The following is a 14,590-nucleotide window of genomic DNA, read 5'->3' on the forward strand; positions in this document are numbered from 1 at the left end:
CTTTTACCATCCTGTACCATTTATTCTTTTCCCAGAGCCTGACAAAGGGACTTTGATCCTGAAAGCTTGCTGAAAGGACAATTTTCTTGTGATTTCCCAGTTGGTCTAATAAAAGGTAGCGTTTTGGAACCGAGAGTTCTAGTTTTTTGTATGTCTTAATATTCCCAGGGGTTTGGGTTGTAGCCGTGTTGGTCTAAGGACATAGGCAGACAAGGTTCCTTGGGTGAATTTGATATCTTTTATTAGACCAACCCAAATGGTTGGACAATAGTTATTAAGCAAGCTTTTGGGTTCAAAAACCCTTCGTCAGGCTAAGGAACACACCAACTGCTGAAACTTCCTTAGCCTGACGAAGGGTTTTTGAACCCGAAAGCTTGCTTATTAACTATTCTCCAACAATTTGGGTTGGTCTAATAAAAGATATCAAATTCACTCAAGGAACCTTGTCTGCTTGATATTCCCAGGGCACTTGCAAGGCATGCTAACCCCCAATATCCAGGCTAATCTCCAGTCTATATTAATTATAAGTCAAAAGTCCCCCAGCATGTTAAACTAGCTAAATTAATTTTTATTTTTGTTCTTGAAACCAGCATTTCCAGCGCAGGAAGTCTGCAGGATCCCACCTTAGTGATGGTTGCATTTGTGTGGTGATTGAAGTGAACCTATTGATAGAAGATATTCTATCAATAGAACCTATTGACTGAGATATTCTCAAGTCAATTTGTTAGGTTGAAAGGTGCAATGTAACTAGCTGTTGCTGTAACATGTTTGATTGTTCTGGATCAGGTCTGAAGTTTCAGACTTCTGCAGGGCATATCAAAGATCCCTCCCACTGGAAAAGAAAACAGACACAACAGAAAGGAGTATGAGAGTCAAAACAAAGGGAGATTTTATGGGAAAGTGAAGAGGAGGGGGGAGAACAAGAGAAATAGGAAGTTATACTTTGAACAAGCCTAGTCATGCCCCAAGTACCTGTTCTACCTGCCCCAAGTTTGACCACAGCTCAGTCTGCCCAGCAACTGCAGTGGGAACAAGGGCAAACCAGGCTTAGGAAAACAAGGTTCATTTGCTATATGGTATCATTGCAGAACTGAGCTAGGCAACACTATGTGTAATGAGTGCATTAGTCATCATCAGGTAGTTCTAGCCAAAGATCTCTAGGTCAGCATTAGAGATGACTTAGAAAGGAAGCAATTGTTTGCACATTGTGTAGTGATGGCTTTGTTGCCATGTCTTGGGAAATGACTGGTTGTGGGAATGTGAGAGAAGACAACTCACTGGTCTTTGCATCTAGCCTACTGATGCAGAACAAAAGAGGCTAGGATGATAACATCAGGGATTGGAGTTGGGGCTCATTCAAGTGAGCAAGTAACTTCCCATAACCTCACATGAAAGAAATACAGGGAGATGAAATCCTTGGCATACATACTGTCTTCCAGGTTTCTCCTCAGGACCCACCTCTGCCACACAGCTGATTAGAAATTGGCCAGTGACTCTTAAGAGTCGAGACAGGTGGGAATCTATTGTACCTATTTATTTTAACACATAGTTTGAGAATTATAAACATTGTGTGTCTGTGGTGATGTCCCTTTGCCTCCCCTCTTAATACATTACTTCTCTTCTTTGAGCCTAAGTGCTCCAGAGGAGGGACAGTGCTTTTGTAGTTGTGCATTTAACTCCTTAGGAGGAAAAGTTAGGCAGACGCCATCATACCCCAGGTATACTGTATTTCTGTTAGGGATTAATAAATCTGAGCAGGGACTTTATTGTGGTTGAAAGTTTGGCATAAAATGGGGAGGACGGGTGACTCTCCATTGCCTGAACCTTGAGTATTTTTTTATAGCTACGAACACTGCTACTGCCACAATAACTCAAGGAAAATTCTGACTTGGTAGCACTTTATACTCATTTTACAGTCATAGAGAAGTGGGGCTAGAAGGGACCTCCAGAGGTCATCTAGTCCAACCCTCTGCCTGAGGCAGGATCATCCCTAGTCAAACCATCGCTTACAAACCCTAATCTAAACTCTGCATAAGACTCCTATCAGTCCTAACACAACACAGACCTAAGACCCTAAGCTGTCACAGGTAAAGCAGGGGAACCATGGCAGCAAATGCCCTGGTTCTATGAAATGTCAATATATGCTCAAGAGGTTCCCAGGTAGAGGGCCATGCCCACTGCTACAGAGAAAGGCAAAATCCCCCACAGTCCATACCAATCTGACCAGGTGTTAAGATTCCTTTTTGACTACAAATATGGTGATTGGTCTGACCATGAGCACAGGGGCAAGACCTTCTAGCCAGGAACGTTTGGCTTTGGTCGTAACAGAAGCATTGGCACACCCTAGTCAAAGTCCCCAGCCTTTACACAGGTGCAAGTGACTGCATCCTACAACAGTGTTTCTCAACCTGTGAGTCACAATCCAAAAGCGGGTTGCAAGAATATATGAGAGTTGCAAATTAACTTTAAAAATGGATTCTCCTTTAAAGGAGAAAAACGCAGGAAGCTGTAGCTTTTCCCTTGCAAGCAGGCAGAGTTCCAGCCTGTGAGAGGCTGCCTATCCACCTCTCCTCCCCACACATTCATCCCTTGCCCCACACACTGGGAGGAGGGGGGGAACTAGGGTTTGGGGGCAGAGGGCAGCAGGTCAGGAGTGAGGGGCACTGGCATGGGACTGGCCATCTATGTTTACAATGGGACCTGGTACAAAAAAGGTTGAGAACCACTGGTCTACAAGACAGTAGAAAATTGGGCTCTGTCTGACAGGACTTCTGGGGTTTTTTCTCAGTTCCACATTGGACTCTTTATGTAACTTCAGGTAAGTCATTCAGGCAGAAATGTTCAAAATAATCATTGACACTCAAAATCAGAGGCCACTTTAGAAAACAGAAAAAAGAGGTTTAGAGCTGATTTCTCAGCTCTAGGTCTATGTGCCCAAAGCACCCTACTCCCCTTGGCTGTGGAATTCCAAAACAAGCAAGCATTGGTGGTTCAATGGTAGAATTCCTGCCTGCCATGCAGGAGACCTGGGTTCAATTCCCAGCCAATGCAGGTACTCCAGATGATTACTTAGTATGCTTCTACCATGCTTGTCCTGGTTGAAGATACTTGTTTGACATTCTGTCTCATTTCTTGACTATGAATCCAGGCTCTGAAATAAACTCCTCACCTGTCTGTCCTTCAGAATTTCCCAACTATTTCATCACTGGCTTCATAATAGGCTCCAGCCCAGGATCAATTACTCTTTGAGTAAATTAGCATAAACCAATTAAGTTCAAGATAAATGAAAGCTGGGAAAACCCTTTCTCTCAACAGCTGGATGAGTCAATTTACTGAAAGCTATGGGGAGCAATGCATCCTTCCTGAGGCTGTTGACAGATTCTGTAAGAAGTGTTGCACTGAGGACAATTTTAGGAATCTCGTAGTGTGGCTAAAACCCAGACAGCCCACTAGCTGTCACCACTTTTTATATGTTGTGAGAATGGCTTTCATAAGCAGGGTTGTTAGCAAGGACTAAAGGACTGGTATCAGCCTCCCCATTTTACACACAAGTAAACTCTAGTTCAGAAGAATAACATGATTTGCCTGATGTGACTGGGCAGACCAGAGGCAGAAGCAGCCTCTCCTAGGCTCCAGGCCAGGGCTCTATCCAGGTCTGATTGACCTGGGTGGGGAGTTCAATTTTTATTGATTTTTCAGTGAGAGTTAGGTCCCCAGAAGGTAGCTTTGCTTATGGAAAGAGCCCTGGATTTAAAAGTGTTGATGGCAACGAGTCGATCTGTACTAGTGTGCTCCATGCTGCTCACACACCCCTGGACTGGAGCCCTATTAGCAAAGCGGGAGGAAGCACATTTTAGAAAGTTCCACTCTTGTCAAGAAGGCCAGAGTGTCTGGTGATGCCAATGGCCACTGTCAATGCCTGTTTGGGTGCAGTTTTAGGAAAGGGATGCCAATCTCCTCTTGAATCTGACTGGTTTGCTAGGTGTCCAAGTTTCTACAGCATTCATCACTTGAGGCTGCAAAGGGTGTTGAAGGGGAGGGGAATTCACCAGTAAGCAAAGAGCATAGGGCATTGAGTGTGTGGAGACAAGTGTGACAGTTGTTCTATTAAGCTCTCTCCTTGTTCTTTGAGCAGATACTGCCCTTCTAATAAGAATAACCTCTGTGGGAGTCACCCACAGAAAGAGATGAATGAAAGATGAGTAGAAAGCATATAATAGAAGAGTAAATGGGCTGTTAGTAGCATAGATAATAGGATACAGAATCCTGGGCCAATAAGACAACAGCTTCAAGCATGTTGGTTCAGACTACAAGAAACAAGGAGGAAAAAAAGCAAAAAGTATAGGCCAGAGAGAGAAGGGAACGGAGATAAGTTGACAGGGTATAATTCAGATACATGAACAGGAATCATCTGTAAACTGTGGGAATCAGCTCAAACTGGTTTGACAGAAACCCCACACACCAAAAAACTTCTAGCAATGATAGTGAGATGTAAGCATTGCTTTCACAGAAAAAGCTGGTTTATTTGCTAACCTTGGGTCTGGAGGCCAGGACAAAGTTCCTGAAAACTCCTGAGAGCATCTGGCTTTATGATTAACCCTTTCATGGGTGTCATCATTGAGTAATATTGAGCTGCAACATGCAAACAGGTGAGAAAATGGCTGTATAATGGTGCTTGAAATATATTGGTGCGATCTCTCACAATTTATCATAAGCTTCATAATATTGGAGGAGGCACCTAAAGCTTCATCTCCTAGAATCCTGTAATTACATGGAAATCTCAGTTTTGATCTAAGATGACAACAGTAAGTTCTTAAGATTCACACAGATGCAGAGAAAATCCAGAAAATGTAAACCCTCAGGTGTATCATCCAAGAGACAAAAACCCCTTGTGGGTTATATTTAAAATCTTGCTAGTTTTTGTTTCCCTACTTGTTTTCAACTACTTGAAGCTGGCAGTGAGTGTGCAAACCACCAATAACCAATGAATAGAGGGGGAGAAGATCCAGTGGGTAGGATGTGATCCTGAGACTTCAATTTCCTGCTTTGCTACTTGCTTCTGTGTCCCTATTGCCCAACTTTCAAATGGAGATAATAGCATTTCCCTACCTCACAGAGGAGTAATTGTAAGTTGCTCAGATACTGTGATGAGGAAGGCCAGATAGGCATTTGATATAGACAATGCCAGTAAGGACAAGGAGAAGAAGAGAGGGAATGAAAGACTCTGGCTCACTGAGCCAAAAACAGAACTCCTTTATCTAGAGCTAAAAACTGATTGCTGGTTTTATCAAAAACTGGGAGTGATTGTCCCAGTTTTTTTACTTGCATCAAAACAGGCTAGGGATAATCATTTACACACTCATCTTGAATGATAATTACCTTGAATTAGCCTTGATTGTCCCAGGGCAAAGTGTTAATTTGGATACTTCATGGGTACTGGAACAATAGGCTTGTACATCTGTAGGATCCCAGGATAAAAGTCTTTATCCCAGGATAAACTGGTCCTCTGTTTTTAGCCTAACATGTTAACTTCAGTACCAGTTTTCATTAAACCAGGACTGTCACTGGGGGAACTGAGCAAGCTTCCCGCAGAGTAGAATTGGCATAAGGAATGGCTGACAGGAAATCTGTGTACACGTGATAGAAGACCTTGCCATAAAGAGGAGTTTCTGGTCTGGGGAGTTCCAATAGCTCAAATTCTTGGACTAACAGAATAGATATTTCTCTTCAAGAATGTCTGCAAGCACTTCTCAACAGACACTTGCACCAGGGTGTGGTGGAGCAGAGAACAAAGAAGCAGACACCTTGTCTACAGCATCTCATGGCTGTGTGCGACACCAGTGTGACACCACCAGAGCCAGGAACAGCGGAGCACTCATGTCAGTGTTTGCTGCCATTTTGCATGTCACTTTGTCAAGACCTGCTGTGGGCAACTTGGACAACCCAAAGCTAAAAAGAACTATGGTTGGTCTATAGAAGTGGTTCTCAACTTTTTTAGATTCAAGGCACCCCTTGATAGTCTCAAGACAACCCTCAGAAAATGCCAGCTCTTAGTTTTCATGCTTTTTTATTACTGAAAAACAATAGAGCAGTTTTTTTTCTGTTGCAAAGAACTCAGGAAGACCACAACAGATCAGAACCAGGCAGAGGGTCAGACTTGAAGATCTACAAGGTCCCTTCCGACCCTACTTCTATGATTCTATGAGAATGATTTTAGTATTGTGGATTCCTATGTGCAATCTCTGGATTTGTCTTATGAATCATGTTGGCCACAGCACCCTGGTTGAGAATCACTTGTCTGCAGTAATGCTTGGGCATTGCTATAGGAACAAGGCAATATTTCATAAAAGCCTACTGCAGACTTTAAGAAAATGGGCAAAAACATGTCTTAGGGCTCACTACACTACAGAGTCTGCTGCTTTACCTGTGTCTGCTTAGCTCAGTCAGCACAGCCGCCTTGTCAAGGTGGAACATTTCTTGACAGAAAGACTTTTTCTGATGGCACCCTGAGCTGACATAACAATTGCCAGCAAAACTTTGTGGTATGGCGGGCGGGGGGGGGCTAAGTGGTAAAATCAGTGACAAAGGGTCATGAGAACTCCAGTCACACCCAGGCCTTCTAACTGCCAAGAAAAGAGTCATACCTCTACAACACTAGTCAGCCAAACTCTCCCTTGCAACAAGGTACTGCTTTGCCTTATATGGGTCACAGCAACAGAGATACCAGACTGCAGAAAAGCATCACTTCTCTTTAATAAAGGCTGTAAAAACTACAGGGAAAATACAACCAAATGTCAGCCACTCAGCTCTATTCCTGGTGAGCAGATATGAATAGTTCTAGCCTCTGCCTGTCTCTCTCTCTCTCTTTCTCTCTCATTTTTCTAAGGAACAAGAGCTTGGTTACATGAGGAACTGCCTAGAATAGCTATTGCAGCCCAGTTTCCCATATGGACATTTCTGGATTAGCTATTGCACTTTAAATTCATTCCCAACCATATTCCAGAAAGGGCTTGTGTGTGCAGGAAATTTCAAAACAAAGAGCCAAGAACTAAGGAATTGTGGGTTAAGATTCTGGTACACACCACTCCCTCAGCAGCCCTGAGACCCATGTTTGAACTCCCGGACACTCATTTATTCAACCACACCCCTGCCAGTGAATTTCTGAAACGCATTTAAATCCCACAGGACTTGAATTACACAAAGTTGGAAGAGAGAAGCCAGGCTGGTGTTGCGTGCATTTGTTGAGCACTACACAAGTCCCTTTGCTTGCCCAGTGTTAGTGGAGTTGAAGTTCATAAAGAGACTTCAGGGTTCAGAGTTGAACAGATTAGCTAGTGTAGATGCACCACTGTCCTCTATTGGTTGAAATCAGTAATGCTTAATGTGTCATTGGGCCTATACTGCTCATCCCTACCAAAGACAGATTATTAGCTTCCTAACTTGAGTAGGTGCTGGTGTTTTTGGAAAACACCAGAAAGTTCCCAGGGCTCGTGGAATTGTTGCAATAAGCAAACAGCTTTAAAAATGAGCTAAAGAGAAGACTCTCCATAGCTGCATCAAGTGGAAGCTGATTGACTTCCTTTGAGAAGGATATCAGGGCAATGAGCATCAACTCCACATGCTGTCCTGTGTGCAAAAGCTCCAACATGAGAACACAAGAGCCAGACTTCAAGGCAAAGTTACCCTTACTACTACCCCCAACAGCTTGGAGAGGAAGGGGATTTTTTTGTGCATTTGTTCAAAGGCAAGTTAAAAAGGAGGAATGAAACCTAGGCTCATGACATCTTTTACTTTTTTCCCATTGAATGAAGCAGCCCTGGAAATCCCCACCTTGAAATGCTGTCAGCACCCCTCCCCTCCCCACCCCTAAAAGATGCAGGCTTTTCTACTATAGAAGATTCTCTGGGAAACCGGCAGGAGTGTGACAGTGTACTGCTTAAATCTTAGCTTTTGTTTATACCTACTTAGCTACAACATTTGGTGAAGGATTCAACATTTTATTCTCCTTCAGTTAAGAGCTAAGAAGGTTCCCAGTTCACATCTGAGTCATCCAAGAAGTTCTTCAGAAACAGTAGTAGCAGGTCTCGGCAATCCTAACACTTCTACTAATGGAAAAACACAGAGTTTAGACAAAAAACACTTTTAGGCCATCTTTATTTCTTACAAACTCATATTTTTGTCTTATAGAGGTCATATTTAAGTCCAAGTAAAGTGTCTGACATCCAACTTCAAATGACTTTTCATGTAAGCAGCAATATACTTGAAAGCTACTGTAACCATTACCTTAAACAGAGAGAGGTAGTTAGCTGTATTAGTCTGAAGCCAGGCAGAAGGCAGGGCAGAGATGCACCTTATAAACTAACTGAATCAGATATGCATATGCTTCATCATATCTCTATCAAGTCAAACAGCCACCAGTTCTTTTCCCAAGGTTAACCTGCCACCTTGCCAAGGTTGGGCCATCTCATTGTCATGTCATGGTTTGTTAATGTGGTTATTTACATACAGAGAGGTAGCCAAGTTAGTCCAAAGTCAGTCAGAGACATTGTGCCATGGGAAAGCCAGAGACACCCAATATTTAACTGTGAGCTAATGCCTCCTGTCTACTGACTGGGACCCACACAAAGCACATGCTTTCTGTGTTCCTCCAGTTTTGACTTATCTCACCCTCCCCAATCGAGGTCCTCTCCTGCTCACAGCAGGGTGGTCCTTCCCAAGCAGGCTTAACAATACTTTGTTGGAGCAGAATTTAATGAGCAGAGTCTCAACTTCCCTCCTTCCATGAAGTCTCATCACCTCTAGGGAATAGTTAGGAACATAAGGACACAGCAACATAAGAATTGCCATTTACTGGGTCAAACCATCAATCTATCTTGCCTAGTGTCCTGCATCACACAGTGGCAGACAGTAGATGCTGAAAGGGAGAGTGAACTGGGTATGACCAGGGTTCCTCCCCACCCACACTGTTCCTCTCTCACTTGTTATCTGCAGCATTTAAGGTCTAGGAAGTTTTGATTCAGAGACTGTATCTCTAATTCCCATGCTCAGTAGATACTGATTCCCCTTTCCTCCAATAATTTGTCCCATCTTTTTTTTAATCTGGTTAACTTGTCAGCTTCTACATCACCTGGTGGCAAGGAGTTCCACACTTTAATTACATGCTGTGTGAAAAAAACACTTCCTTTATGACCCCTAGTCCTTGTATTGTAAAAAAGAGTAAATGATAAATCCCTTTTCCCCCTTCTCTTCACCATTTAGTTTTTTTTAAAAACCCTTGTCATGTCCCCTGCTCTGGTGTCTCTTTTCTACACTGACTAGGCCTATCCTCTTTAGTCTCTCCTCATATGGAAGCCCCTCCATGCCATTAATTATCCTCCTTGCCCTTCTCTGTACCTTTTCTAGTTCTTCTATATCCTTTTTGAGGTGTGGGGACCACAGCTTGGCACAGTATTCAAGGTTAATTAAGTGCAGTAGGAAAGTTGAGCAAAAACAGACAAATTTATTTCAGTTCATCAAGGCTGTCAATGCCATACTTTGAGAGAGGTGTAGGTTGTAGCTGTGTTCGTCTAAGGACATAGGCAGACAAGGTTCTTTGGGTGAATCTGATATCTTTTATTAGACCAACTTAAATAGTTGGAAAACAATTACCTGTTTTGGAAAACAGGTACCTGTCTTGTATGCATACAGCCAGCCGCTGGCTTCCTTACTTTTCATTCCATCCAGGAAGAGCATGCACCAACTGCTGAAACTTCCTTAGCCTGATGAAGGGTTTTTGAACCTGAAAGCTTGCTTAATAATTGTTTTCCAACTATTTAAGTTGGTCTAATAAAAGACATCAGATTCACCCAAAGACACTTTGAGAGATGCCTGTTCAATAACAATACAGTAGCTTCTTTAAAAATGACCAGCACTTGGCTCCTCAATGGGGAAATTGTGATAAATGCAAGCAACAGATACTGCAGCCAACAGTGCAATTAGGCTAATACTAGCCAGCAAAGACAAAATACACATTTTTCTGTGGTTAAAATGAAACACCACTATATACATGTCTATATATTAGTGGTGTTTCATTTTAATCACGGAAAAAATGTGGATTTTGGGTTACTTTTGAAAATTTGAACATCGGGGATTTTTTTTATCAGAGAAAACCAGGATTCCTGCTTGTAAGTCATCCCCTGCAGCTACCCTGTGCCTAGGAGCAGTTAATCATCTCCAACACCATAATGACTGTCACTCTGCAACTCAGCAATGAGGACTCTGAGTTCTCTTCAAGATGCTGTTGTTTTCACAGTACCATTAAGAGAGCTCAGATGGAGCATTAACAATTCTGTCTAGAAGTAATTAAAACATTTTTCACAGTAAGAGAAATTTGAGTATATAATCTACTGAAAATAGCTAGGACTCGCTATACTGTAAAGCAGAGCTGGTTATGAAAAGGATTTCAACTGTTATTTATTGGATAATACCATTTTATCAACATATCTTGTGGGAATGTGCCAATGATTTTATATGGCAAAATGAAAAAAGTCAAACAAAAATTTCTGACCTTTTTCTCACGTTGATAAAGCCAAAATGGAGCATTTTATTAACTTTGATTCCTGGTTTCAAATGTTATATTAACCCATCATATTTGTGTAGGTCTGAAATTGAATGATACACGTTTGGACATTATCAAAACATTTCATTACTTATACATTGATTTAAAAAAAATGCAAAGTTTTGGATTTTTGTTCCAAATTTGTAATAGGAAAAAAAAAATTATGAAAGGCTTGAATTCTTCATGGGACATAGTCCAGATTCTGATTAGCTTGATTTTCACATCCCCCAAACAGTACAGCTACCAGAGTTGCTGAGCAGCAGGCTGAAGTTAAGGACGATAGACAGGATATTATCATTCAGAGCTAAGTATCTAATAACTCTCAGCAGCTCTTGCAGACATTAGGAGCCACTGACTGAGTGCCTATGTTTCCATAGAGACCAACTATACAAGGGCAATGTTGTAGCCTTGATGGTCTAGAACAGCGGTTCCTAATCTGTGGTATGGGTACCACCAGTAGTACATAGACAATCTGTCAATGGTACGCATTAACAGGTTTATTATAATTATTTTATATGACAATACAACCTTAAGTACCACCAGCAAATTTTTGTTTTAAATTGGTGGTGTGCAGTCTGTCAGAGTTTGGGAACCCCTGGTCTAAGGAAACATGCCAGAGGCAAGGATTTTCCTGGGTCGTATCTTTTATTGGTTCTCTAGAAAAACACACTGATGACATCACCTGGGCAAAGTGGGCACTGCAGCTGTCCAAAATGCAAATTGTAGACATGTAGCTCCCACAAACCTGCGCTTGGGGCAGTTACCATGCTTGTCCATTTCTTTATTCTCATGGGACTTGTTTTGCTGAAATGCTGAGCGCCTACCTTTCCAAATGAAGTCACAACAATGCAGGTGCTCAGTTTTGCTGGCTCACCTTGAATCCTCCACAACTGAAACATGCTATGATCAACTTTATGGCTCTCCCCCACTTTCTAATATCTCCTCCATTATTGCCTCATTGCTGAGAAAGCACGACTGCCATCCAGCTCCATGTGCTTGGCATATTCTCCCTCTCTTTTCAGACAGAGAAAGCACGTCTCTGAATATAATGTGAAAGGTTCCAGCCAAACCTGTGGACCATACCTGGGACAGATGTGTTTCAGCTGAAAAAAGATTGTACTAAATCCAGGCAGCTTTCCCTTTATGAAGAGCCTTTGGGAAAAGTGGATGTGGCAGCAATAATGCGTATCTTCACAGTACTTTAGCTATTCCATACTTTGATTTGCAATGCCAACAGGTGGCCACAGCATGCACTACAGCCTTCCCAAAGTAGCACCTTCCCCCACCCACAGAGGGCTCTTCAAAAAAAAAAAAAGTGATGTTAAATGCAGGCAAAACTAGGGGCAAATTTGCATTTGGCGATATGACTATTCAACCCTTTTGGCCACTGCCATCCATCCTAATATGTCACAAAACCCACTCCTTACTATCGCTGTGCACAATTACACACCACTACTACATGGCTGCCATGAGGATTTGGGGAAGTCAGTGAGGGTGTACTTTGCTGCGGAGTAACTAGTTAGCTCCACAGTGTATACGTGTGCTGATATTAGGCTCAGTAAATCAGCCATAGGATAGTACTGTTGGGGACAGTACTATCTTATGCGGGGAGTACTTTATTGCATCAAAACACACCGATAGACAGTGACCAGGGGTGTAAATTGTGTCCAGTTAGCCAGAGGTTTACTCTGCCCTGGCTCAAATTGCTGCTGTAAGGTGTTTATGGGGAGACACTGTGCCCAGAAGCAGTTGACTATGGCACAAACTGCACCAGAGTTTATTGCTTCACCCTAATTGTACATGTAGATAAAGCCTGGGAGTATTTTTCAGTGGTAGATATTGGATTTGAACCTCGGTCTCTCAAGTTCTAAGTTGCTGTCATAACCTTGATCTTCATTCTGCTTCTTTGCTACTGCGCTGGTGTCTGTACAAAGCTGGATAATCAAGTTCAGCAAGGGACAGTTGTTCCAGTGAACAACTTGTACCACAGTGCCTTGCAGCCTGCGCAAAGGCTTGTGAATGCATTGTGGTGAATTACAGCATGTGTGTAATGCCTTTCACGTGTGATTTAATAAATGAAATGCAGTTGTAAAGTCCTTCATACTATACTGAGGTGGCCTATACAGTGTAACCTTTACCCCCCAGTGGTCACACTGACTCCTCTGGCCTTAATACCAATCCTTCATGAGGTGTGCTCTTAGCCATTCTAAGGGCAGCTTAGAGAGATTATCTGGGGTTGCTACACAGAGATGTTGAAAGGACTCTGTGCAGTCAGATAGTAGTACTGAGTTGTTATGCTTTGTGCCCCCATTTTTTGTATTAAAATAAGAATCTCAAGGGAGATAGAAAAATTTAAAGACTGGTTTCTCCCAGAACAAAGGAGCCAAAGGAGTGTCAGGGTGCACCCTCCTGCTGGGCTAGCTTCCAGTTTCCTTTTGAGAGACTTCTGCTTCTCAAATGGCAAAAGGAAGATCTGAGCACAGCTGCTGCAGGAAGAACACTGCTGTGCCTTGACCCATGACTATTACCATTGTCCCAGCTAAAACAGGAGCAATATGGCTCTGGGTGGGAGTCAGATAGGTACAAACATCAAGAACTGGAAAAATGTAATCCCCAAGGAAGGAGAGCAATTGTCTGGGGTGGGTCTGGGGCACATGAGCCAGAAATAACATAGTGAGCAAACAAAGATGAGAATATATCAGGAAGTGTTTGGGGACTCGTCCATTCTGTGGAAACATCCAATTTAAACAGTGGAAGGGCTTTACCAGAACTAGTTTTAACTGGACTGGGCTAAGAGGTAGGAAAGATGTTCTCCTGAAAATGGACTGGATGAATCCTTGCAAGGCTAAGGATGTCACTCTCCTGCCCTACTTGGCCTTGGTGAGACCACAGCTGGAGTACTGCATCCAGTTCTGGGTGCCACACTTCAGGAACAATGTGAAGAAGCTTGAGAGTCCAAACAAGGGCCATGTGCATGATTAGAGGCCTAGAGAGCAGGTCATAAGAGAGGCTGAAAGACTTAGGATCGCTCAGACTGGAGCAAAGAAGACTCCAAGAGGACTTGGTGGTAGCCTATGTACATCAGGGCCTGGGGGAGCATCTGTTCACTAAGGCCCCCCAGCAGAGGACAAGAAACAATGGACACAAACTGATTGAGGAGTGCTTCAGACTGGACATAAGGAAACACTTCTTTACAAGGTGAGTGCCGAGGGTTTGGAACAGGCTCCCCCCTGAAGTGGTATAGTCATCCACCCTGGTGGTCTTCAAAAAGCATCTTGACACCCACATTGCTGGGTTCATCTGACCCCAGCCATCTTACCTGCTCAAGTGCAGGGGGACTGGACCTGATGATCTGTAAGGTCCCTTCCAGGCCCTAACATTTATGAAAAACTATGAAACACATGCCTCTTTTCATCTCTAGTGTTTGCATTTAGGAGTGTCAGGAGGGAACGTCTATGCTTGAGTGAGGAATTTCAGCAATCCTGTTCCTGAATCAACTCTTTATGCAGAATCGAGTCATACAACAGCCTACCAGGTTAGTAGGTGGACACAAACTTGGTTAAAAAAAATTATAGCATGGACTAGGAAAGCAACATGTGCAAAGCCCACAGTGATTCAGCAGGGAACAGAATTCAAGGTACTAAGCCATAGCCCAGCTCACCTATTTGCCTAAGAAATTCAGAGAGGAGAGAAGAAAACCCTACCCTGCCCCCATTCCAACTCCTTTTTCAAGTCAGTTTTACACTCTAACTTCAGTGAAGTTGCATCTGGTGGTGCACTGGTATGAGAGGAAAACTGAGGCCAGTCTTAAAAGCCGAATCCCACAGGGTGAAGCAATAAGCAAAATAACCCAAGCCATAGAAAACAGTGTTGGGGGCAGAGGGAGGCAGCTACTGGACATTCAAAGAGAGTGCACACCAAGGCATTAAATCCAGTTTTCAGACATATCCACCCCCAGTATGAATGTTTTACATTGCAATGACCTGGAGGTAC

The 14,590-nt window shown here is 42.9% G+C and overlaps 1 non-coding gene across 1 annotated transcript; it reads left to right on the top strand.

Annotated features, from left to right (window-relative positions):
* Window positions 1-2,980: 2,980 nt before the first annotated feature.
* Window positions 2,981-3,051, top strand: TRNAG-GCC (transfer RNA glycine (anticodon GCC)). Its single transcript has one exon. It is a non-coding gene; the product is annotated as a tRNA-Gly (tRNA).
* The last annotated feature ends 11,539 nt before the right edge of the window (window positions 3,052-14,590 follow it).

Source organism: Alligator mississippiensis, chromosome 2 (assembly GCF_030867095.1).
Source record: "Alligator mississippiensis isolate rAllMis1 chromosome 2, rAllMis1, whole genome shotgun sequence".
Classification (NCBI taxonomy): Eukaryota; Metazoa; Chordata; order Crocodylia; family Alligatoridae; genus Alligator; species Alligator mississippiensis.